The sequence below is a fragment of the Schistocerca serialis genome, chromosome 8, assembly GCF_023864345.2.
Source record: "Schistocerca serialis cubense isolate TAMUIC-IGC-003099 chromosome 8, iqSchSeri2.2, whole genome shotgun sequence".
Taxonomy (NCBI): Eukaryota; Metazoa; Arthropoda; class Insecta; order Orthoptera; family Acrididae; genus Schistocerca; species Schistocerca serialis.
This window is the reverse complement of record NC_064645.1, coordinates 290,662,278-290,689,113: the sequence shown is the minus strand read 5'-3', so window position 1 is coordinate 290,689,113 and position 26,836 is coordinate 290,662,278. Positions and strand designations below refer to the sequence as shown.

General features: G+C 43.1%; 1 long non-coding RNA gene across 1 annotated transcript in view; it reads left to right on the top strand.

The window, feature by feature from the left end:
- Nucleotides 1–26,836, top strand: part of LOC126416228 (uncharacterized) — a 569,632-nt gene that overhangs the window by 449,885 nt on the left and 92,911 nt on the right. The window lies entirely within an intron of this gene.

Here is a 26,836-nt window from a genome sequence, read left to right as displayed (position 1 = left end):
AACAGCCACCTCTGGCCGTAATAACGGCCTTGATACGCCTGGGCATTGAGTCAAACAGAGCTTCGATGGCTTGTACAGGTACAGCTGCCCATGCAGCTTCAACACGATACCACAGTTCATCAAGAGTAGTGACTGGCGTATTGTGATGAGCCAGTTGCTCGGCCAACATTGACCAGACGTTTTCAATTGGTGAGAGATCTGGAGAATCTGCTGGCCAGGACAGCAGTCGAACTTCTTCTGTTTCCGGAAAGGCCCATACAGGACCTGCAAATGCGGTCGTGCAATATCCTGCTGAAATGTAGGGTAGAGCCACGGGCAGTAACACATCTGAAATGTAACGTCCATTGTTCAAAGTGCCGTCAATGCGAACAAGAGCTGACCGAGACGTGTAACCAGTGGCACCCCATACCATCATGTCGGGTGATACGCCAGTATTGCTTTGACGAATACAAGCTTCCAATGTGCGTTCACCGCGATGTCGCCAAACACGGATGCGACCATCACGATGCTGTAAACAGAAGCTGGATTCATCCGAAAAAATGACGTTTTGCCATTCGTGCACCCAGGTTCGTCGTTGAGTACACCGTCCCAGGCGCTCCTGTCTGTGATGCAACGTCAAGGGTAACCGCAGCCACGGTCTCCGAGCTGATAGTCCATGCTGCTGCAAACGTCGTCAAACTGTTCGTGCTGATAGTTGTTGACTTGCAAACGTCCCCATCTGTTGACTCAGGGATCGAGATGTGGCTGCACGGTCGGTTACAGCCACGCGGATAAGATGCCTGTCATCTCGACTGCTAGTGATACGAGGCCGTTGGGATCCAGCAAGGCGTTCCGTATTACCCTCCTGAACCCACCGATTCCATATTCTGCTAACAGTCATTGGATCCCGACGAACTCGAGCAGCATTGTTGCGATACGATAAACCGAAATCGCGATAGGCTACAATCCGACCTTTATCAAAGTCGGAAACGTGATGGTACGCATTTCTCCTCCTTACACGAGGCATCACAACAACGTTTCACCAGGCAACGCCGTTCAACTGCTGTTTGTGTATGAGAAATCGGTTGGAAACTTCCTCATGTCAGCACGTTGTAGGTGTCGCCACCGGCGCCAACATTGTGTGAATGCCAGAATGAGATTTTCACTCTGCAGCGGAGTGTGCGCTGATATGAAACTTCCTGGTAGAGCACTTGCCCACCAAAGGCAAAGGTCCCGAGTTCGAGCCTTGGTCGGGCACACAGTTTTAATCTGCCAGGAATTTTCATTGTGTGAATGCCCTGAAAAGCTAATCATTTGCATATCACAGCATCTTCTTCCTGTTGGTTAAATTTCGTGTCTGTAGCACGTCATCTTCGTGGTGTAGCAATTTTAATGGCCAGTAGTGTGTATAAACAGTGTGAACACAGGTCGACCTATCACTGTACTCACGATATTGGATGTAAGTTGCCATTAACACAAAACTGGCAATTTTAATGTAAGTCATGTTGCGCAACAAGCCTATTGTAATTTGTGCTGAATAAATTGAATAAAGCAGTCCAGAAGAAATTTTAGTTCTGAAACTAATTGTCAGACGTCAAACAATTTATTAAACAGCAGTTTGTACGTTCAAAGATTCTAAAACATCCTACGACTCACTGAAGCATAAGTATCTCTTTCAGATTCTGAAGGAACAAAAATTGCTGCAGTTATTCATGATTGTCAGTGAAACCGGTTGACGAAAATCCACCTATGCTGACCGACATTTTTCTTAAGGGTGGTCTTGAAAAGTATCTATTCCGTAAATCTTTGCTTGTCGTCGTGGCGAGAGTTTTGGCTGGACCATCGGCATATTTTTTTCTGTAATAAGAGCGCCACACTGGCGGCATCTCAAGGAGCTAAGTTGTAGTGTCAGATTGAAGATCGTAGTACGAAACAGTATCTTAAGGAAAAAAGTTACAAGATGGGGAACAAATCCTCATTTGCTACCGACGTCGGCAAAAGAATATGCTTCGCCTGCGTCGTACCAATACTGCCACTCGAAACACGTTAACATTGCTCTTCACCAGGCCTGCCACCATGTGATAGGATGCTTCACACCAACTCCAGTCGGCAACATCTGCGCGCGTATAAGGTAACGAGGGATTTACTATCCACACTCTATTTGTCGTGAACCAAATCAAGATGCGAACATTTGCAGAAATTAATTGCCATCATACGTGGAAGATTCGGTAATTTACAAGTTCAAAACATGTTTCGGAAGTAGAACTACTTCGAAGAGGGTAGATTTCCAGAAGGCTTTTGATACCGTTCCTCACAGGCGACTATTAATCAAATTGCGTGCATGTGGAGTATCGTCTCAGTTGTGTGACTGGATTCGTGATTTCCTCTCAGAGAGGCCACATTTCGTAGTGATATACAGTAAATCATCGAGTAGAACAGAAGTGATATCGGGCGTTCCGCAAGGTAGTGTCATACGCCCTCTGCTGTTCCTGATTTATATAAATGTGTAAGTGATAATCCGGGCAGCCGCCTTAGATTGTTTGCAGATGACGCTGTAATTTACTGTCTAGTAATATCATCAGACGATCAATTCCAATTACAAAATGATCTAGAGAGAATTTCTGTATGGTGCGAACAGTGGCAATTGGCACTAAACAAAGAAAAGTGCGAGGTCATCCACATGGGTACTATAAGAAATCTCATAAATTTAGGGTATACGATAAATCGCACAAATCTAAGGGCTGTCAATTCGACTGAGTAAGTAGGAATTACAATTACGAGCAACTTAAATTGGAAAGACCACATAGATAATATTGTGGGGAAGGCGAAACAAAGACTGCGCTTCGTTGGCAGAACTTAGAAGATGCGACAAACCCACTAAAGAGACAGCCCACATTACACTTGTTCGTCCTCTGCTGACACTTGTTCGTCCTCTGCTGGAATACTGCTGCGCGGTATGGGACCCTGACCAGGTAGGATTGACGGAGGACATCGAAAAAGTGCATCGTGTTATCACGCAATAGGGGTGAGAGTGTCACTGATGTGATACGCGAGCTGGGGTGGCAGCCACTGAAACAAAGGCGGTTTTCTTTGCGGCGAGATCTATTTGCGAAAATTTCTCTTCCGAATGCGTAAATATTTTTTTGACACCCACCTACGTAGGGAGAAATGATCATCGTAATAAAATAAGAGAAATCAGAGCTCGAACGGAAAGATTTAGGTGTTCCTTTTTTCCACGCGTCATTCTAGAGTGGAATGGTAGAGAAGTAGTATGAAAATGGTTCGATGAACCCTCTGCCTGGCACTTAAGTATTGAATTGCAGAGTAACCATGGATGTAGATATATACGAGGGGCGTTTAAGAAACAGTGCAACACATTTCATTCTAAAAACAGGTCGGCTTCATTTCGAATTTCAGTACACCGTATTACTCGCCACTCTTTTTGTTACAAAACCCTGTTTTTCAAAACAAACTTGGTTCAGTGCGTTGGCCTTACGCCGCCGCCTTGGTGGGAGGTACTTTATGCCTTCATACTATTCCACTGGCTGACGTCGGTTCCCATGTCCTGCTGCATCAGTAACCTCCGCATCATTCACGTACTGCTTCCCGTGGGGAGTATCCTTCCTTGGGCCAAACAGTTGGAAGTCGGAAGGTGCGAGATCCGGGCACTAGGGTGGTTGAGGAAGAGCGGCCAATGAAGTTTTCTGAGCTGCTCTCGGATGCACAGAGTTGAGTGAAGCCTTGCTTTGTCATGGAGACGGAGAAGTTGATTAGCTTTTTGTGGCGACGAACGCGCTGTATTCGTTTCTTCAGTTTCCTAAGAGTAGCACAATACGCTTCAGAGTTGATCGTTGCACCGTGAGGGAGGACATCAAACAGAAATGACCTTCAGAGTCCCAGAAGGTCGTCACCACGACTTTACCGGCTTTGAGTGTGGTTTTGAACTTTTTCTTCAGCCTCGTAATGCATAAGCAATTCCGCACACATGGTCCTTCTGCTCTTTATGGTCTTCCGTTACGTGGCAAGAAACACTGCGGGCACACATCTTTGACTACCCCATCTGATGAACGAGTGTGTCAGCACTATTAACAGAGGCGTCCAGTTGAGCGGCGAGGTGTTTGATTCTCATCAGTTGACCACCTCGAGTGAGAGTGTCCGCACGTCTGACAGGTGGGACATCGGACAGGTCTGCGCGACATTGTTGCGATAACGACAGGCTCCTCGCCCAACGAGTCGCCGTGCTTTTGTTCATTGCTAGGTGACTGTAGGTATTCTGTAAGTGCCTATGAACGTTTGAGATGCCCTGGTTCTCCGCCAAAAGGAACTCAATGACAGCTGTCTGCTTGGAACGTACCTTCGTTATAGTCGCCATTTTGAAGGCACCATCCGTCAAAGCTTCATGAAACTATAGGGACTTTAGTGGAAATATTCCATGATGTCCCACAACAAATTCCTCATTTTTGAACCGAACGTGGCCAAGAAAAAAAAGGGCTGCATTTCATATTGAATGCCCCTCGTATGTGTGTGCTAATATCAGAGCAGATCGGAGAAGTCTGGAATAATTTTAGAATTGCAAACGTTGTGAAGGAAGGTACTGATACAATGACTGAAAGGATGGGTAATAACCAATTGAGGAAAATGCAGGCATTGAAACCGGAAGAGAAGAAATAACAGCTACAAAACTCGACTTTTTGTCAGCTGTATGAGGAAGAACTATATATACCATTAATTTTAATCAAATATGTCATGTTGCTGCAAAGATTCACCAACATTATATTTCATTATTTCGATCTCCAATCTTGTTTTCAGAGAAGAGAGAGGAATCTCCTCTCAACTTACTATACACGCTTAACTGTAGGACTATGAAGCAATCGACCGGGGTGGCGCAGCGGTTAGCGCACTGGATTAGCATTCGGAAGAAAAACGGTTCAAACTCGCATACGGCCATTCTGATTTAGGCTTTCCGTCACTTATCTAAATCGTTTCGGGCAAGTGCCAGGATAGGTCCTTTGATAGGGCACAGCCTATTTTCTTCTCCATCCTTTCCCAGTCCGATGTTACCAATGACATCGTTGCTTGGACCCCTCCCGCAAATCGACCAACCAACAAGCACTTTTGAGCTATCTGATAACGGTATTTTGTACCTCCAGAGTCTTCCTCGTAATGAAAATAAAAACAATTACTGCATACAGTTACAAATATATTTTATTTCCACGACGCATTTTGAATATTTAGTGCATAGTTGTACGCAAATAGGGCAAACTGGGCACTATTTGAATGACAGTAATATGTTAGTAAAATATTTTGTAGTGAGTTTTGCTTTGCTTCTCATCATTTGCCGATATACATTTAATTCAAGAATTCTTCGCATGAGAGAAAAAAAATAACGTTTTTCACGCGTAGGAGATGGACTAACTGGTAGAAACGCGCCATTTAAATATTGTTTTGGTGTGTGTAAGCAATGAATTCCAGTTTCTTCGTTTCTTTTCCACGGATGAACAGTTGCAGGTAATTTTCATACGCAACCTTCTCTCTGAAATATGAGTTCGACATGCCTCCAAGTGCAACTGAATGAAATTTGAATATTTATACATTTTCGTAGAATGAGAAGTGAAATTATTATTTGCATATTCAGGTTGAATTATAAATGCCATCGAACTCGGCGAGATGAAACAAATTCAAAACGGGAGTCGGGTTACTAACTGTGTACACATGACGCTCGAGTTGTTCGTATCAGTTTGTTCGATCGTTGTGTCATGGTTTGTGTATCCTTTCCAAAAGGACGCCGTTGACGTATTCCCATTTCTCGCCGTAATTGTATCTTGAGTAATTACAACCCAGACGTCCCGTTAGGATACCCAACAACCCCTATCTACCCTCCTCCTTCAGTGCTTTGACGTCAGACAGTAACAGATAAACTCGTCCGGCAGAGCTAGGATCGTGTTTCGCGCCGCTGAAGTTTGGTAATTGCATCTCCGGTCACTTACTGCACTGTGAACGCTCTATCAGGACGCTGTGCGGGCTTACTGCGGCGACACGATATCGTGCTATTTACAGCTAATTTGAAATGGCTTTACTACGAGGTTCCATTAATAACGTATAGTCTCAGGCCCACAACTTCTGTGGATACATTTATATTTTGGTTGTTGGTTGTCCAGAGTTGCAGGTCCACAGGTCTATTTTATCACTGAGGTCTATTTTGTCACTGCGATGATATTACGCTTATAAATAACAAACAAAAACTTCGAGTTACATTTGTTCGTCATCTTTCATTGATACGAGAATAATATTGGTATTATTAACTGAAGTATGTCACTGCTATAATTGCGGGCTACCATAACTACGGTATAAATATATATATAAATGACGTAGTAAATGGTAAGATTGCGGGTACTGTTGGTTGCATTGGTAGGGAAAGAAATACAAGTGAATGTGTGATAGAAACAGAGAGCCAACGACTTACGTTTTGTTTGTTTGTTTGTTTTAGACATAATTACAACCATACATCGTTCAATGTTAGTGCAAAATATAAATTAAATTTTGGGAGTGATAAAAATTAGTTAATCACGGGACTTCTGCACTTTTATGCAAACTAAGTAATTACTTTCGATGCATGCATCAACATAAAAAAATCTATATAATTATTGTTGTTATTTTATACTCAAAAAAAATTTCTTCTTCATGGTCAAAGGCAAGCGTTTCCTCTTGTTATTCGTAAGTGTGAAAGTTGTTTATAAATAACAGAAACATATTCTATATAAGCTTGACGAAGTATTGAAGTGAAGTTTGATACGTTTTTGCTTTGCAGTGTTTCTTCAGTCTTACCTTTTTTAAGTAAATTCCGTTTCCTAGCGTTGTATGATAATTTTTTTTTCATTTTTACGAACGCATGTGTATGATTGATGTAACAAATTCAACAACTTTCCAATAAAACCAAAATTTAATTTTGACAGTTTGAAATTTGGTGTAAATATATTTTACTTTTAAGTAACTGACTGGAAGGTAACTACATAGAACAAAACTCTTCGACATGTTACGCAGCCCTTTAATATATCTTCGACCAGCTTCTAGACATTTCAGGGCTTCCAGTTTCTAGGAGAATCTAGTAAGATACTGATTGTATGCGCAAAGAGATCGAAATGAGGCAACGCCTGATAAGTATGCAACACACCTAACATACATGTAATGCCGTTAGTCTTAACTGACCACGGCTACTAGGAAAACTGTCGTAGTCTGCATTTACTTACGATAGTCTGCGGTAGCCTACACTAGTTTTACAACTCTAGTCACTGCACTTAGTAGCCAAAATTGTACAGCCAATCATGAAAACATGCACGACTGTTGTTGTCAAAGGGCCTGCTCGCTACATCCACTGATAACTTGTTAAGAACCTCACCTCAAATGCACGTACCTTCATCTGAGGCCAGTTTTCTTATTGTGTGGCTTCTGTTGCCATTCTAGTGGCACCAAACAGGCCGTACATCAGAATTACGATATGTCTTGAGAATCAAAGTAAGTTTCATATAATTTTAAGTAACGCTGATGCCCAGTTGTGTGCATCGAAATGATATTCGGAGTCCCTCGCGAATTGGCTGGTCTGTTGGCGTACAAATCGTACTTATAACCAAATCAAACTGAAAGGGGCTGAAAGGCTACAAACTCATTAGAAAGATGTCAAAAATGAGGTTCAATCAAATGAAAACTGAACCATGGAATTGGAATACATTCTCCTTCAATGTTTACAACAGTCTGCCAGAGCTGGCGTAAATTAAAGATTCCGCGACTGTAGAAATCACGTGGCGAAGAACTCATGTTCGGGCGCATTTTCACCCGGAAAGGAAGCTTCTCGGAGGTTGTTCGATTGAGAGCGGAAAGGGTGAATAAGGTGTGTGCGAAATGACTTGGAAACCCCACTCCTGCATCGTCTTTTTTTCAGCGTAGCAGAATGTGGGCGGGCGTTATCGCAGAATAGTGTCACTTCAAGCAGACTTCCTGGTCGTTGCTCTTGGACTGTGTTTGCAAGACGTCTCAGTTGTGGACAGTAACTGTCTGCAGTGATGGATACACCTCGGGGAAGCAATTCGTAGTACACCATACCGTCGCTGTTCCACCAGATTTATAAATTTATCTTTTGTGAATGCGTCCAGATCTTTGTACGGGGAGTTGCTGCCTTGTTTGGGCTCCACCATTCCTTCGTTTTCCTTACGTTATATGCCGCGCGGGGTAGCCGAGCGGTCTGGGGCGTCTTGTCACGGTTCGCGCGGCTCCCCCCCTCCCCCCCCTCCCCCCCTCACCACCCAGTCGGAGGTTCGTGTCCTTCCTCGGGCATGGGTGTGTCTGTGTGTGTGTGTGTGTGTGTGTGTGTTGTCCTTAGCATAAGTTAGATTAAGTAATGCGTAAGCCTAGGGACCGATGACCTCAGCAGTTTGGTCTCATAGTCCTTACCAAAAATTTCTAAATTTCCTTATGTTATCATAAAGACACCATTAGTCGTTACCAGTAACGATACGGGATAGGAATGGTCGGTTTTTTTCACGTTCATTGATGAATAGCAAGCAGAGATGCACATATGGCCACCCGCTGATTTTTGTGTTCTTTGCTTAGGGCATGCGGTATCCATTCACCCAATTTTTGAACCTTCGCTATTGCGTGCAAATGATCACTTTTGCCAGTTCTCGAGTACTCTGATATGGATCAATGTGGGTTTATGAGTTTAAACGATCTCCACCAAACCCCGAAGATAGTCGTGAACGTGAAGCGTCACTAATGGCAAAACGATTCTCCTTAAGACCGGAAAACTATTTTCTTGTCGTGCTCTGTCCGGTAACATTTTCCCTATACACAGCGCAAATGTTTCTGTCTGCCTTGGCTATTGTCACCCCACTATTGAACTGAAACAGAGCAATACGTCGGAAATGTTCCGATTTCTCCAGTAGACACTCCATTTTCTAGCGTCCACAGTTCCACTCACTATCTGCAAATGACAAAATGACAATACGTGAACTCAAATAACAACAGGCAACTACAAATAAAAAATGACAATCTATAAATAAACCACTACCAACCGGAATACCAACATGCAAAAACAGAAACGGTTCGAACTTATGCACCAACCTAATATAACCTCTGTTAATAAAAACACTCTCCTCACTTGTTAGTGTAATTACTATTACTCTTGAGGGTCTGTCCAGGACGAGAACAACGCGCTCAATCGCTGCAATCGTCCTCGACTGCTGATTTTCACACCACTAGTGCTGTTGAATCAACAACACTGACACAGCTCTCTAGACGCTGTAACCTCGATAATTGTCCTCCCTCGGTAGCTGAGTGGATAGCCGGCACGGTAGCTCAGCGTGTTCGGTCAGAGGGTTAGCAGCCCTCTGTAATAAAAAAACACTGATTTAACCGATCAAAAACGAACTTAAACGGATGTCTTACGACGTCCGCCCCGAGCACATACAACGAACGAAAATGAACAAAATGAGAATTAAAAAAAAAATTAAAAAAAGTGGTCAGCACGACAGAATGTCAATCCTAAGGGCTCTTGTTCGATTCGCGGCTGGGTCGGAGATTTTCTGCACTCAGGGACTAGCTGTTGTGTTGTCCTATCATGATCATTTCATCCCCATCGACGCGCAAGTCGCCAAAGTGGTGTCAAATCGAAAGACTTGCAGCCGACGAACGGTCTACCCGACGGGAGTCCCTAGTCACACGACATTTACATTTTAACCTCGATAATCGAACCCCTCCCCCCCCCCCCCCCACACACACACACACTCGTGACCTCTGCGAATAGGCAAATAATAATGCTGAGTAAGTAATCGTAGACTCCTTGCAGCGTGCAGCCGGAACAGAGCAGGTAGCCTGACCTTGTGCAGTGTGCTTTACACACAGCAGGGTGTATGCTGCAGCAGTAATGCTTCGCGTGCGGCTTGAGACGTAGCGCGCCACGGAGAGCTGCGACGCAGAACAGTAATTAGTTCCAGCGCGGTGGTCGCCCAGCGGACCTGCTGGCTTTGTGCAGTCTCCTGGGGCCAGCCGTGGCAGCTCAAAGGCACCTTCACGGTCGCAGCGTGCTTATCTGCACGTGGCCATCACACCTGCGCGGCTGCTGTGATGGGGTACATCACTGTTGTGATGAGACTCATCACGAGCGTTCCACAAGCTGCATATATATGGAAGTGCAACAGTGAATCACACAGTTTCGGTCAATTTCTGTTGAAAAAAGCGCAGCATGTCTTAGGCCGGTATTACACTATCAAATTTCTTTGTCAAAAATCTTTGTCAAAGATATTTGATGGTGTAATAGGGAACTTTGTCAAATGTCGTCCAATATTTGATCAAATCTAGGGCCTCGCTGTAGATTTGATCAAAGAAGTCGCTTGTCTTCTGTTCACTGCAGTATGACATGTTACCACATGGAGCGCTAGCATCGCTGCAGCGTTCTGTCATCTGTAGTGTTTTCGTAAACATTGCCGGTAAATACAATTGGTGTGTGCGGACAACTACAAAATTAATAGAGATGTATGAAGCTGATGAGGGGCTTTAGAACGTGAGGCACCCTGAATACAAAAATAGATTAAGAAGATTGGATACCTAACCTAACCCTCTCCTGTAGCAAGGAATCGGAGTGTTACAGTGAGCCTGTGTTCTGCAGATGTAGCAGATCTTAAGCGAATATTGTGCTTTGTGATATGAGGATACACTTCACTGAGCACATAAAGAAATGTATGCTTATCTCTTCTTAAGTAATTGATGTACGACTTGACATCCTCCTCTATAAGCTCATGTAACAAGTTTTGTTGAATGCTTTTATCGTGTCGTCGTAAAACCCACGGCTTCACCCAGTTATGATTCCTTTTTTCCCCTGCTCCTCTTCCGCATGTGCACATACTGCAATTGTGGCACATGCGACTGCTGCGGTTAATACCAAGTTGTTGTTGTCAGCCATCTTGAACTTTGACAAAGTGACAAGATGACAGTGTAATACCCCTTCTAGTGCTACATCAAAGATCTTTGTCAAATATATTTGACGGGATATTTGATCACATCTTTGATCAAATCCTTGACAAAGAAATTTGATAGTGTAATACCGGCCTTAGGACATAGTGGAACATCCTTGCTTCAGCCACTATAGTTTCATGAAATTCCGATAGATGGCGGCGGTATACGTAGCCTTTAAAATGGCGTTTGTAAGGGAGATGCGTTCCAAATAGAGAGCTGTCATTGAGTTTCTTGTGTCACTTGCAGGTATTCAGAGGCACTTGCAGAATATCTAAGGGGACCTGTGATCACGGCAACAATCTCGCGCAAACCTGTCCGATCTTCCGCGTGCCGGACGGCTGAACACCGCTGTGACTTGTGCAATGCTGAAACGTGCGGGTATTCTGATTTGTGGCGACTGACGGATCATAATCAAACATCTCACAGCTGTATTGGACGTCTCTGTTGGCAGTGCTGATGCACTCGCCCACCAGCTGGGCACTCGAAGGTGTGTGCCCTCTGGCTTCTTCGCCGCCTAACAGAAGACAGTCTGTGCGGCATTGCTTGCACGTTACGGGGCTGATCGTGACAGTTTTGTCCAGAATCGTCGCAGTCGATGAAACATGGGTTCAACACTTCGAACTGGAAGCAAAACGGCAATCCATGGAGTGGCGCCTCAGCACATCTCCTCCGACGAAAAAATTCAAAGCTGCAGCGTTTGAGTCCTCCCTCACGGTGCAGCGATCAAATCGGAAGTGTATTGTGCTGCCCTTAGGATACTGAATAACGGACTTCAGCGCGTTCGTCGCCACGAAAATGCAAACGAACTTCTCTTTCTCCATGACAACGCAAGCCCTCACAAAAGTCTGCGCATCCTAGGCGAGGTCAAAAAATGGCTCTGAGCACTATGCGACTTAACTTCGGAGGCATCAGTCGCCTAGAACTTAGAACTAATTAAAACGAACTAACCTAAGGACATCACACACATCCATGCCCGAGGCAGGATTCGAACCTGCGACCGAGAGGAGGTCACAAAACTTAATTAGACTGTCTTTCCTCATCACCCTACAGTCAGAATCTCGCACCTTCCGAATTACCCTGGTTTGCCCAATGGAGGATGCACTCCGCGGAAGGCAGTTTGCGGATGGTGATGACTCCGACGTCGACCAGTAGAGTGGTACCATGCGGGCGTAAGGCCCTCCTAGTGAGTTTGACGCAGTGAACGGAAATTATGTCGAAAAATAGCGTTTTGTTGCCAGAATAATGGCGAATAATGTTATGTACTGGAATCCTAAGTAAAACCAACTTTCTGTCAGGCAAAAATGTGTTGAATTACTCGTTGAATGCCCCTTGTAATTTGTTCATCCCCAGCTGACTTGACGCAAATATCATGTTACATCACGTCGAACCTTGATAAGAGCGTCAATTAAGCCAACCAGGGACTTGGGGTGTGCCGTATCCACCTGACACCACTCACTGATGTCCACCAAAAGCTTGTGGTATGCCGTATCCACCTGACGCTACTCGCTGACGGCTACCAGGTACTTGGAGTGTACTGTACCCACCTGACACCAATCAGTCATGTTTAAATCCGGTAGAGCCACAGTACTGTGAGGATGATTCATTTGCTGCTCCAAATAGCCCCAGATGTTACATGAGATGAGATGAACGTCTTAGCCAAGTGCTTGTAAACAACCTTTATTGCTGATTACTTGTTTCGCTAAGCGTGATTACCATCTCCAGGTCCTTATAAAAGGTTATTAGATGTCTTCTATACCAGCTGTACAAGTACTGTTTCTGAAACCTTGCCAGGTATGTGAGGAATGGGTTGTGTGATGCATCGACAGGTCAAGGTTAAAACCACAATATTCATAGTAACTAGCCAGATGCTTGTGTCTCATCCACTCACTACTGTGTACTTCATGGCAATGGACATGGAGTAACATTTTATCGAGATTTGAAGATCGTAACCGTATCTACCAAAACTGGTAATCAACAATAAAGTTTGTTTACAAGCGATTTTGGCTAAAAAGTTACTGTCTCTCAAGTAATTACTACACATCGCAACTTACCACTCAAGGTAAGTGAACTGAAGTACCATACATTTTCTGTGATAAGTGATTTAATGAGTCAGTCCTTGTGAGGTAGGGATGTGCCTGAATGTTCGTCGAATCAGAAAGGTGCAAGTACAGCCATGGTCACGAAGAGCTATAAAGATATTCACGTCTCAGTTCTATCCACGAGAATATCCACTTTACAATAGATATGGAAAAATATGGTTGTCTTCCGTTTCTAGACGTCTTAGTCAGTCGGAAAGTGGATGGATCAATACGGCATTCTATTTACTGTAAGCCCATACATACGGACTATTATTTGCAAGCGAATATCTATCACTACCCTTCACAAACTATGAGCGTTCTCCATACGCCGTTGCACATGGCGCAGGGTGTGTCCGGTAAAGAAGCTATACAACACCTACAGTCTGTGTTTAAAGAGAAAGGACTGTAGTCACATCAAATTAGATCAACTTTAACCAGGAGTAAACGTGATCACTCACAAGATAAGGAAGAGGAGAAGCTATTTAAATCCAGGGCATTCCTCCTTAAATTAAGCAGAATGTTTAGGAAGCACCATTTTAAAGTAATTTACCGACCACCTACAAAAACTTATGGTCTTCTCGGTTTCAGCAAAGGATGACGAGAATTTACGAAAGGCTGGAGTCAACAGAATGCCATGTCAATGTGGAAAAGCCTACACTGGCCAGACTACACACACAATACACGAAAGGTGCGTGGTCGCCACTCTCGCCTTTCGCCGCCCAGCACATCAGTCATAGTCGAAGACTGTATCTCCTATGGACATTCTATGCATTAAGCTGCCACGAAAATCTTGGTCACGACTAGATCGTTCTGGGATTCAGTTATCAAGCAGTCTCTGAAAATATGTTTGCCTAAAGACATTAATCGTAACGGCAGCTTTGTACTTGATAAAATACTGGATCCGGTGATTTCTTTGATATCTTTGAAAATTTGTAATTTTACGCCTAATGGCACATCCAGTGACAATTAATTATATTTTTTACACAACTGAATTTTGATTCTGCGGGCCCGTAGTTCTACGGAGGGCGTGGATGCAGTATTACCGTTGTTCCTGGGCCTGCGCGCAATAGATGGAGCAATATACAGAGATGACAAAAGTCATGGGATGCCTCGTAATATCGTGTCGAACCTCCTTTTGCCCGGTGCAGTGCAGAAACTCGACGTGGTATAAACAACTCGTTAGAAGTCCTCTGCAGCAATATTGAACCGTTTGCCACTATAGCCGGGCATAATTACGAATTTGTTTCCGGTGCAGGATTTTGTGCACGAACTGACCTCTTGATTATGTTCCGTAAATGTTCGGTGCGATTCATGTCGGGCAGTCTGGGTTGCCAAATCATTCGTTTGAGTTGTCCAGAATGTTCTTCAAACCAATTGCGAACAACTGCGGCCCGATGACATGGCGAAATTTCATTCATAAAAATTCCATCTTTGTTTGGGAACATGAACTCCATGAATGGCTGCAAATGGTTTCCAAGTAGCCGAACGTAACTATTTCTAGTCAATGATCTTCAGTTGGAGCAGAAAACCCAGTTCATTCCATGTAAACGTAGCCCACACCATTATGAGCCACAACCAGCTTGCACGGTGCGTTGTTGACAACGTGGGCCCATGGCTTCGTGATCTCTGCGTCACACACGAACGCTCCATCGGCTCTTACCAACCGAAATCGGGGCTCATCTGACCAGGCCACTGTCTTCCAATCATCTAGGGTCCAACCTTTCGGATCTTGCCCACTCGTCGCTTATAGGGTGCCTAAAGGCTGCTGCGTTCTCGGAATGCTATACAACAATTCAAGCAAATAACATTAGTAGTTTTATTTCTATAAAGCAAAATGACAATACTTAACGCCGGCCGCTGTGGCCGAACGGTTCTAGGCGCTTCAGTCCAGAACCGCGCTGCTGCTGCGGTCGCAGGTTCGAATCCTGCCTCGGGCATGGATATGTGTGATGTCCTTAGGTTAGTTAGGTTTAAGTAGTTCTAAGTTCTAGGGGACTGATGACCTCAGATGCTAAATCTCATAGTGCTTAGAGCCATTTGAACCATTTGAACAATACTTAACTTGTATTCACAAAGGTGTCGCAAGTGACATGCAACCAAGTCAGAGTTCATGCAGTTTATTAATCGCCGCTATAGACAAAGTCCAAATAAGCACTTGATACAGATCACTACAATCTGTTCTGCGAGTGCCTGTCTACAGCCGTCCACTAATGTCCGTTCCCTTCGTTCCCGCGCTTGTGGTTTCGCCAGAACACAACCGATATGGTCACAAATCTAGGAGAGGCGCTGCAGGCGATGTGCTGTTAGCAAAGGCACCCCCGCCGGCCGTCTGTCGCCATAGCATATTAACGCCAAATTTGGCCACCTGCCCTAATGGATACGTTCGTTGTACGTCCCACTTTGATTCCTATGGTTATTTCGCGCGGAGTTAATTGTTTGTTAGCACTGACAAATCTATGCTATCGCCGCTGCTATGGTTCGTTATGTGAAGGCCCTCGGCCGCTGCGTTATCCACGATGAGAGGTAATGACTGAAATGTGGTATTCTCGGTACACTCTTGACCCTGTGGATCTCGGTATATTGAATTCCCGAACGATTTCCGAAATGGACTGTCTCATGTGTCTGGTTTCAAGTACTATTACGCGTCCAAAGTCTGTTAATTGCCATCCTGTGGCCAAGATTATGGAGGAAATCTATTCGCATGAATCAACAGAATACAAAATAAATGAAAGCTCCGCCATTGCACCGGCCTTTGTTGTTCCTTGTGTACAGATACTACCTCCGTCTATGGATGTGCACATCGCTGTCCCATAGCTTTTGTCATCTCAGCGTATTGGACAGGTCCGGCGGCGGATGGCTAACCGAATGGGAACGGGTGCGAGGTTTTCTCCACTCGAGGATTGGGTGTCGTGTGTCCTTATGTCTGTATGGTCGTAATTGGCTTTCCGCTATTGAGATCATTGTATGGACGCGTCCCGAACGCCGGTAAATAGAAAAACGTCAGATGGCGCTAAACTCGGCATAGGGTGATTTATGTGATGAAAACCAGTGTACCTGGGCCACAGGAAGCTATCTTCAGTATAAAGCCAGCGACGTGCATCAACAGTCTCACGTGTAACCTCAGTTCAGGCTGGTTGAATAGACGCAAACCGAAATATCGTGATCCTGAAACCTCATGCAATACCCTGGTTCCTGTGCAGATGCATTTTCCTTTGCAATGGTTGATCGGAAGCTGAAGAATTAATACGACGTGTATGTGTTTTGTGTAGTGCTTTTGGGTTAACATCCACAGAAAATGAAACAGAACACTACATTAGTACATGTCTCAAAGTTTTGTCCCAAAAGTCGTACAAATAACACACGGGCCATATTAATTGACAGAAATCCATGTGATGGCTCTGAAACGCGTAGAGAAAAGAAAATAAATTCTGACTGGTAACAATAAACTAATACGTCCATTCGATACGAATAACAGTCACGGTAAAACCTTCCCTAAACTATTCGCTTTTAACAAGATTGTCGGAATTTGTCCCTGCATATAGAATGTTCTAACGGTGCAGCATCGTTCAGAAGATTTGTTACAGGGTCCCACTTTCACCATGTAAGTGGGAATAGGAAATTTGTCCTAAATCCTGATTGACTGTTAAAAAACAGACTGTTAAAAATTTGAAGAACGGATTAGAATACTTTCTTAAATTGCTGAATGTGAACGAACAATTTGTCGTTGGTCAATGTGTACCCGTTAAAAGTGGTTCCCCCATTCTAAACTTTTTTTTAATGAGTTCCCTGAAAATACGGCACAGAAAGCAGGTCGCTGAGACGGGCGCAATACAAAGTTGTCTTGAATGGGGGAAGATGCAAATGTAGTCAGTGAACTGAGAGAGGTGGAATTCACTGAAGACGCAGCAAGAACTTGGCAATGTGGCAAGGGGTTCAGGGGAAGAGGATTCCTAAATGTATTTAAATCCTAACGAGGCGCCATTCAGAGCCCTAATCCGCGTGCGGAGCGAGTGCAGGAAATGAGGCAGGGTGCCTTAGCGAGTAATTATCCTGTAGCTGTTGGTGGAGCGCACGCCTACGAGACATGTACTGCTCCCGGAGAACACTCTCTTCCAGGTTTTGGCAAAGATTTCTTTGCGTACATCCACGGGTGAAACGTGTGACAGTTGGGGGCTGCTTCGTAGGCTTCTGCGTTCTGTGTGAGCTGTTAGTACAGTTTTTTATCTCCACTTCACTCTTTGGCAACATTACTGAAAGACACTCGCGCCATTCAAACGAGCTTGAAACAACTCGCACTTTCTTTGCAAATGTTCGAGGTTTCGTGCTAGTGCAGCTTGATTTACACGATCCAGTCACATTAATGTGACCATCGCGTATGTTTGACGTCACCCTGCAATAACCACTTACAGACAGCAGGTGGCAGTGTTAACAGTGGAGGGTATATAAAGCGTGTGCCACACTAGTTACTGCCTGCCATCCATGTGGAACACGTATTGGTCTCACCGCGGACTTCTAATACGCAGCCACACACAATTGATATAATGAAAGTGTACGGGCCTGAAGATGGCGTTGACGCAACGTCTAAACTAGTAGCCAATTAAATATGAAATCTTACGTACAGCTGGAGGAGTTTCATTTTTAATAAAAATTATACCAGCTGATGTCCCACCACATCCAGTTTAAATATGGACGTACGAAGACAAAAGCTTTACGCCTCGCCTGGGCCCGTCTACATTGGACTGTTGATGACTGGAAACATGTTGCCTGGTCGCACGAGTCTCGTTTCAAATTGAATCAAGCGGATGGGCATGAACGGGTATGGAGACAACCTCATGAATCCCTGGACCTTGAATTTCAGCAGGGGACTGTTCAAACTAGTGGAGGCTGTGTATTGGTGTGGGGCGTGTGCAGTTGGATCGATATGGAACCCGTGATATGTCTAGATACGACTCTGGCAGGTGATGCGTACGTAAGCTTCCTGTCTGATCACCTGAATAAATTCATGCCCATTGTGTATTCCGACGGACTTGGGCAATTGCAGTAGGACAATGTGACACCCCACATGTTTAGAATTGCTACAGAGTGGCACCAAGAACCCTCTTCTGAGTTTAAACAACTCCGCTGGCCACCAAACTCCCCAGACATGAACATTATTGAGCGTATCAGGAATGCCTTGCAACATACTGTTCAGAAGAGATCTCCACCCCTCTTACTCTTACGCATTTATGGACAGCCCTGCAGGATTCATGGTGTCAGTTCCCTCAAGCATTATTTCAGACATCAATCAAGTCCATGCCACGTCGAGCTGTGGCACTTCTGCGTGCTCGCGGGGGTCCTACACGTTATTAGGCAGGTGTACCAGTTTTTTTGGCTCCGCAGTGTATAACACTCTGTAGTATAACATGCCTTAAAGCATCCTTGGCATTAGGCACCGTTATATTGCCGAGTGATGTTAACAAAATGCATAAGAATGTAATACAACTTGAGAAACAGGGAGTTTTAAATTATCTTGATTTGTGGAATGAGCCTAAGCATAAAAAATTTGAGATAGGAATATCTCACGGTCATGAATGTAAGTTAGCATCCTTTAAAAACACTATGCACAGAGGTAATTCCATTCCCATCCTAAGAACAAGGATGAAAACACTTCAACAAAAAGCCGTAGAAAATGATTTTGACGTAGGTTTAATGGATAGGATGGGTATAGCGGTAGGGCACAGAAACCAACAAAAGGAGAAAAACGTGCATAAAGTAGAATAATGCCATATTGGGGAATTATTTGACATAAATTAGCGAGAATATATAACAAGAAAGTGGTTAGAATTCCATTCACGATGGACAACAACGTGGAGCGATGGCACAGAGGAGAACACCACGGGGAAAGGGAAAGTTTATGCAATTAAGTGTCAAGATTGCGAAATGTCGTACGCGGAGAAAACGAGAAGAAACTTTAGAGTGACGTTTAAAGAACATAATAATAAAGAGAATGGCTCGTCAGTGGCGGAGAAGCACCTCAATAAAGAGTAGCATTCGTTCGGTAACTTCACAGACAGCACGAGGGTATCGCATTTTGAGGATATAGGGTGGTGGTTGTCAATTTTAGAGGAAGTGGAGAATTTTTGTGCTTCATGAAAAGAATGCGACAAGATGTTAAATGAGAAGACAGAAGTGCCCAAGGGACATTTCTGGGACCACTTCAGCGATGTCTTCCTTGGAAAGCAGTCACCAACTAATTCAAATTAGTGGCTTTAGTTTTTATGTTTTCTATGGGGTATTCTACATGGACTAACACTGCAACATAGGTTTTTAATTTACTGAGGCTTCACACAAAATGTTCATAGTTTTTACGATAGACAGTAGCATCGTTGGGGTTGTTACATGGGCGTTGCACGGAAGTACTGTCTTTGGTAGGTGAAAGTGGCTGCCTTTAGCTAACAACTGTGCTTTTAGAGTAGAACACGCCAATATGAGAGATACTAAGAAGAATTTTTTGTTTGAAAATGCATTTTTGCTGCTAGGTTTTTACTTTTCACTTGCGTAACGGCATCAGAAGCTTTAAGGTGTGTTGTACGCACATGACGTTACAAATAACTTTGTATGGTTGTCGTTGCGTACAGTATTGCGATTTATTGTTTTCCTTGTTTATAGCGTTTAATAATAATGGAATAATATAGTCCCAAAACATATTTTGCTGAAAATATCACACATTTGATAACTGATGGTGTAACAATTTCAGTACCAATACGTATCCCATTGGATTTACGATCACGTAACAACCGTTTCGTCAACGTAACGCAGGACTGCTCAACGTTTTTAGTGTTAAGATCTGTTACATGCAGTTTAGCTCATTTGCAAATATATTGGTTTAAAAATCCGTAAAGGTTTAAGCATAAAACAACACCGTAGCCAAAATTAACTGCTTTAATTACACAGAATACGTAAAAGGTATTTTTCTTTCGATAAAAAGTTTGGAAAGGTTCAGCTGTGAATATTAGGAGAGATTATATTGTCTTGAAATCTGAAAATTGGTTTTCAAACTCTGTCGTCGGTGCTGTCAGCTCGGCCATATACTTGCTAGCAGCTTCTCGATCCACTGATCTTTGTTGATCCGACAGTTTTGACTTGTTTGACGTAAGTGTTTCACTTTTAATTACAGTTTACGTGTAGTTACTACACCTGCAGAGGAAAGACCGTCGCTTGGCGAGAGTGTTAAAGGCGGTGAAATGCAGGTGAAGTTGAAAGAGATGGAGACAATGTTGTCAAATTTACCGCCTACAAATACACAGTGTCAGCAAACTGCTATTTTACAAAGACAGCTCGTTGAAACAGATTTCGGACAAAAGTTTTGAATAATATACTCATAAAGTAATCGATCGGTCGATCGCGATCGACGGGTTGAGCACCTCTGTCTTAACGGAAAGACATAAGTGTTGAGAAAAATTGACAGACCCCGTACGTCAGCGTTTCCTCGACGACTCGAGCGTACGCCGCCATTAAAGCAACGTAGTATGGCGCTGTGTTGGTGTCACGGTCGTTCTGAAGCGGCCCCTATAGATCTTCGCCCGACACGACGCCGCGTGGGATGTCTGTGCTGGTGCTTTATAGTCAGTCCCGAGGCGGTGCTTCCGTGAAAAGGGAGACCTCTGGGGCCTCCGTCCGTAATAAACTTGCCTTCCATGACGCCCAGGAGCAGCGCTACATCACGCTTCTATTGATGCTCTCAGGCAACCACCACACCACCAGCAAACGTCAGACGTCAACTACATCTACCCAGCTATCATCGTCGTTATTTTTGTTACAAACTGCGTTTTCACTCTTCCGGTATAATTTTGTATAGCCATAGTTCTCGTGGTTGTCTTTCCCTATGTCGTTTTGATGTGAATCTTCGTTTAATATCCACCAACAGCATTATTAACAGATATGAGCAAATGTTCATTTGTGCGGCAGCTGGAACAGTAGAGTCCATTGTTTCAACGCGGGAACTGCCGTAGCAAAAGCTAAAGTAATTCGTACAACCACAGAAGTAGTATAACTAACCATTAGTTACTGAAGTTGTCCAGATTGCATATCGCATCACAGTCGACTAAAAGGTATTGTAGTGTTGGGCAGTTGGATGTGAACAGCGCGTAGCGTTGCGCAGTCAGTGTTGCCAATTTAGCGACTTTGTCGCTAGAAATGGCGACTTTTGCCTTCGTCTTAGCGACAAAAGAAAACTTTTTAGCGACAATATTATTTAGCGACTAATCTGGCGACTTTTGGAGTACTGACGACTTTTGAAGCACAAATCAAAACTATTTTGGGCCAGTATTTTCATTAACAAAACTAAGATTTTAACGATAGAATGGGTACTACACTGACTTTGTTCTAAATTTACTAAGTTAAATTAAGTTCTTAGCATATCATGTAGCACTGTTCAGCATTTAGTAAACCTGAATGTGGGAATTGCCTAAGAGTAAGAAAACCTTGACTATAGAACAATTAATTATTCATTACCCACTAGCCTGTTATCGTCGATAGCGTATCGATCTATAATTCTTCAACTTTTGAACCCCCTTTATTTTTCGAACTGACAAAAAACATACGTAATATGGAGTACAATAAATTACATTTCTGTCCAGCAACCTCTAATTTTTCGAAATGTTAACTCGCAGTCAAATTATTACCACATGCACAGTGGTAACGCAAGAGTAATTCGGTGGGGGTATCTCAGACATTATTACGTTTTAAACAACGAACAATAGGACTGATATCGAGTTACCGAGTGAGAAGATTGTTTCTTGACCTCTAGTCCGCCTGAGTTTTAATGTATTTTCAGTGATTATAAATTGGTGAAACTTATGTTGTGGTGGCTTACATAATGGATTTATCGCAGAAGAAGAAGCAGTACGCTCAAAAATATCGGGATGCGTGGGAAGCAGAACCTGAATTCAATGGGTGGCTGAAACCAGTCGTTGGAGACTTATCCAAAGCAAGATGTCAAGTATGTGCAACAGAGTTTTACGCTAAAACTACGAAAACTATTAAGCATAAACAAAAAATTGATTTAAAAAGAAACGCAAACCACCTTACCTGTGAAAATTGTTCCGAAAACTACAGTTAGAATAGCAAGCAGAGCGGAAGGCGTCCTTTCTTTATTTATTGCTGAAAATTGTTCTATTTTAGCTGTAGATCATTTAGGAATACTGTGCAAGAAGGTGTTTTCCGGTAATGAGGGCGCTAAAAACATGCAATTACATCGTACAAAGTGCACTAACAGTATAACTTAAGTTTTGGCTCCATATTTTACACGATTATTGGTTGAAGATATAGGTAACCAAAAATACAGTGTACTAATAGATGAATCCACAGATGTATCAATATCTGAAATTCTAGGTATCGTTACACGGTACTATAGTGTAAACAACCAAACCATTAGATCAGCATTTCTCAAACTCGCTGTAGTAGAAACTGCAGATGCAAGAAATCTGGTTGCTGTTCTTGTGAATTCTCTGAAAGATCTCAAACTTGCAATCGCTAATATGGTAGGAATTGGCACAGATAATGCTTCTGCAATGGTTGGAATAAACAATGGGCTTTTCGAACAACTCAAGAGAGAATATGGTTTGAAGCATTTGGTATTGATCCGTTGCATTTGTCACTCTTCAGCTTGCAGTTTCGCACGCCTCAGTGAATACCGTACCTAGAAACATAGTTTCTTGTACGGGAAACCTACAATTGGTTCTCCATTTCATCCAAAAGACAAGAGGAATATAAAAAGGTTTATGAGACAATAAATTGTGGAAAACAGCCACTAAAAATTTTGAAGGTCTGCGCAACATGTTGGCTTTCAATCGACCCAGCAATACCAAGAATTCTGGAGCAGTGGGAAGAACTAAAGCTACATTTATCACTTGCCATGGTTCAAGACAATTGTTACACTGCCGATCTTTTGTACAAGATGTATTGTGACGATTCAAATCATCTTTACATGATTTACCTTAAACATGCTTTAAAAGACGTACAAATAGCATAAAAGAAATTCAACAAAGACTGCCAAGTAACGTTACGATCCTGGAAAAAATGTCAATGCTGAATGTTGAAGAAACACTAAAAGTGAGTAAAAATAATGCTGTGGCGGATGTAGCCAAAGAATTGGGTTTTAGTGGCGATTTCATAGACGGTATGCTGCAAGAATGGCATAATATCAAGTTCATTAGGTGGAATAACACTACTAGCACTGTTCGATTTTGGAGTGAGGTTTTGCAGTATAAAAATGCCGCATGGGAGAATCCTTTTTCTTCGATTTCACAGCTAGCAATGACTGTTCTATGCCTACCGCATTCAGATGCAGAAGTGGAAAGAATATTATAAAAACTAAACAACGTAACAGATTATCGTTAACGACAATTAATGCTTTGATCATATTGAGAGACCAGCTGAAGAAACAAAATAAAGATTGTGCATCTTCTGACACACCGTCAGATGTATTGGAGCTTATTGGAACGAACAAAAGTTGTTCTTTTGCGACGAAACCAGTCGAACTGCAACATCATCTTTTGATCGACGTTTAACCCTCTACATGAACTACAGTTCTGTCAGAGCATGAAACAGAAGAGTCATTCGATCTTCTGAGTGACGACGATGAATAGCACACATACCGGTATGTATATATTTTGTAACCTAATTTGAGTTCTTGCTTTCTTTTGTTACAAATATAGTTGTATATTTCTAGTATATTTGACTAATGTTATTGAAACAACAATTTAGGTGTTGTGTCAATTATGATAACATGTTTAATTAAACGTTAGCGTATTTTATATGTATGTTGCGTCATTTAATTAAGACAATATAGCAATTACGTATGAGAATTTTTATTAATATTTTATTACACCCCCCCCCCCCCCCCCCCCGCCCACTGACTTATTGCACCATTCACAGCACGAAATTTTCAGAACACCCCTAGTAAAACCAGTTTTAGCGACTTTCTAGCGACTTTTGATATTGAATCTAGCGACATGGGTTTTTTAGAGTTGGCAACACTGTGCGCAGTTGGAGGTGAGCCGCCAGCAGTGGTGGATGTGGGCAGAGAGATGGCGGCGTTTCGAGAGCGGATGATCTGGACGTGCGTCCATCAGAGACAGTAAATTTGTAAGACTTGATGTCATGAACTCATATACAGTAGTTAGAATCTTTTATTTAGCTGGCAGTATTGGCGGTCGCTGTATTGCAGTAGTTCGAGTAATGAAGATTTTTGTGAGGTAAGTGATTCATGAAAGGTATAGGTTATTGTTAGTCAAGACCAGTCTTTTGTAGGGATTATTGAAAGTCAGATTGCGTTGCGCTAAAAATATTGTATGACAGTTTAGTGTTGATCAGAGTAAGTAAAGAGAGAAATGTCTGAGTACGTTCAGTTTTGCTCAGCTATTTGAAAACCAAATAACGTAAGGGGTTTACCAGCACAGTAATTCACTAATTTTTCTAAGGGGACGTTTCAGTACATTTGTACAGATGTTTTTCCTTTCTCTGTTTTCATTTCTATGCAAGAAATCATGCTTGTGCAGTTACAGAAGCAGGCGAAAAAGTAACGTGAGAAAATAAAAAGGTAACAATCTTTGCTGCAGCTGACTCATCCGCTGCTTTTAATGAATTCGCTTCTCCTTTCTTAACTGGTACACCTAAAACAGTGTGCAAAGCAAGTAGAATGAATGTGTAAAATTAAATTTTAATCTAGAACTTTTTCGACTCTTGAGATCAGAGTATCTACTAGGATTAAAAACTGTTAGGATCCAGCTACACCGTTAACAGCTAAATTAAAGTATGTACCGTGAGGGTGTTCTATGATGCGATGTTTCACTGAAGCTTTTAATATTTCAATGATTTTTTAAAGTCAGTGGATACTACTGCTTCGCTAAAGTACCTGGTCAATCCAGAAAGTTTCGATACGGTTTTAATAAAATCAGAGAAAAGAGAAAAGTTAGGATGGTGGTTTTAATGTTTCAGGTTTTCTACGTTGTCTACCGCCTCTCCTCCCCTCCCAATTGATTACAACGCACAGAACTTTCATATAACCATGTGAAACGGTCAGAAAAGTAGTTCTTCGGGCTCTTCAACTCGCGCGTCACATTCCAACCTTCTTCGGTCGTGGCGAACCACCAGAGACCCGTTCTGCACTTTGTCGCACTATGGTAGGTTCGTATTGACAACAGCAAATCACATCACCCATTACGATTTTTCTACGTCTTTCATTTCAGTCAAGTCGCGGCACGCGTCGAGACGTCGTTGTTTTTGTTGGGTCTCACGGTGTGCAGGACAAACTTTCCACACACTTTTCTCTTCTTCTAACCATTCTGAATCATATCTTGAACACCGTAGCTATTGCGCTGACGTCGCTCATACGCCAGGAGTAAAACAAGTTTCTCGGAACTATGTGGACGGACGTTGTATGACCCACTGTTAATATTTCTGTTAGGAAATAACAGGGTGCAAGACTGTGATGTGATCATAATGGGATGCAGTCGTAGTGTAGCATTGTTAACTTGATGGTAAAATAGATTCAGAAGATAGTAAGTGTGTGCTTCGACGAGAATAGCTTAAAGCTAATGAATTGTATCAAATGACATGAAGCGTCGTTATAAAGTGTAACAGGTAGTTCAATTACAACCAAACAGCGACGTCATCGGTCCCATCGGATTAGGGAAGGATGGGAAGAAAGTCGGCCGTACACTTTCAAAGGAACTATCCCAGTCTTTGCCTGAATAGATTTAGGGAAATCACCGAAAACCTAAATCGGGTTGGCTGGACGCGTCCTCCCGAATGCGAGTCCAGTATGCCAGCGACTGTCAACCTCGCTTGATGTGTGGCTCAGTGTCTTCAAATCTTGAAATTTGTTTCCTGGGAGATGAAAACTGTGTTCCGGGCCGACACTCAAACCAGGGATCTCCGCCTTTCTCGAGGAAGTGCTCTACCATCCGAGCTATCAAAGCACAACTCAAGACTACTCTACAGAATGACAATTCGTTCTGGAAAGAATACCCTAGCCTGTGGCTAAGCCATGTCTCTGCAGTATCCTTTCTTCCAAGATCCCGCAAGATATCCGGGAGAACTACTGTGAGGTTTGTATGGTAGACATGATGAACTGGCGAAAGTTAAGCCGTGATGGCCGTCGGAAGTCGTGCTTCAGCAGCTCAATCGGTAGACCACTTGCCCGTGAAAGGGAAAGGTCTCACGTTCGAGTCCCGATCGGACCACAATTTTAATGTGCCAAGAAGTTTCAAAGATTTTTGATTCACAAACCTTCTGCGACAGCCATTAACTCTAAAAACGATTGAAAGTGATTGCCAATTATTATCATCAGCAGCATATAAATAAGAAACTTTTTTTTTTGAAGGGTGGGGTCCATCCACGCCCTCCCTAATAAGGTGACGTCCTCAAAAAGTTCCTGTGGTGTCACCGCCAGACACCACACTTGCTAGGTGGTAGCCTTTAAATCGGCTGCGGTCCGTTAGTATACGTCGGACCCGCGTGTCGCCACTGTCAGTGATTGCAGACCGAGCGCCACCACACGGCAGGTCTAGAGAGACTTACTAGCACTCGCCTCAGTTGTACAGCCGACTTAGCCTGAGATGGATCACTGACAAATACGCTCTCATTTGCCGAGACGATAGTTAGCATAGCCTTCAGCTACGTCATTTGCTACGACCTAGCAAGGCGCCATAGCATTTGATAATTAATATTGTGAAGCATGTACCGTAACGAGAGATGTTCTACAATTGTGGATTAAAGTACTTTATTTGCTA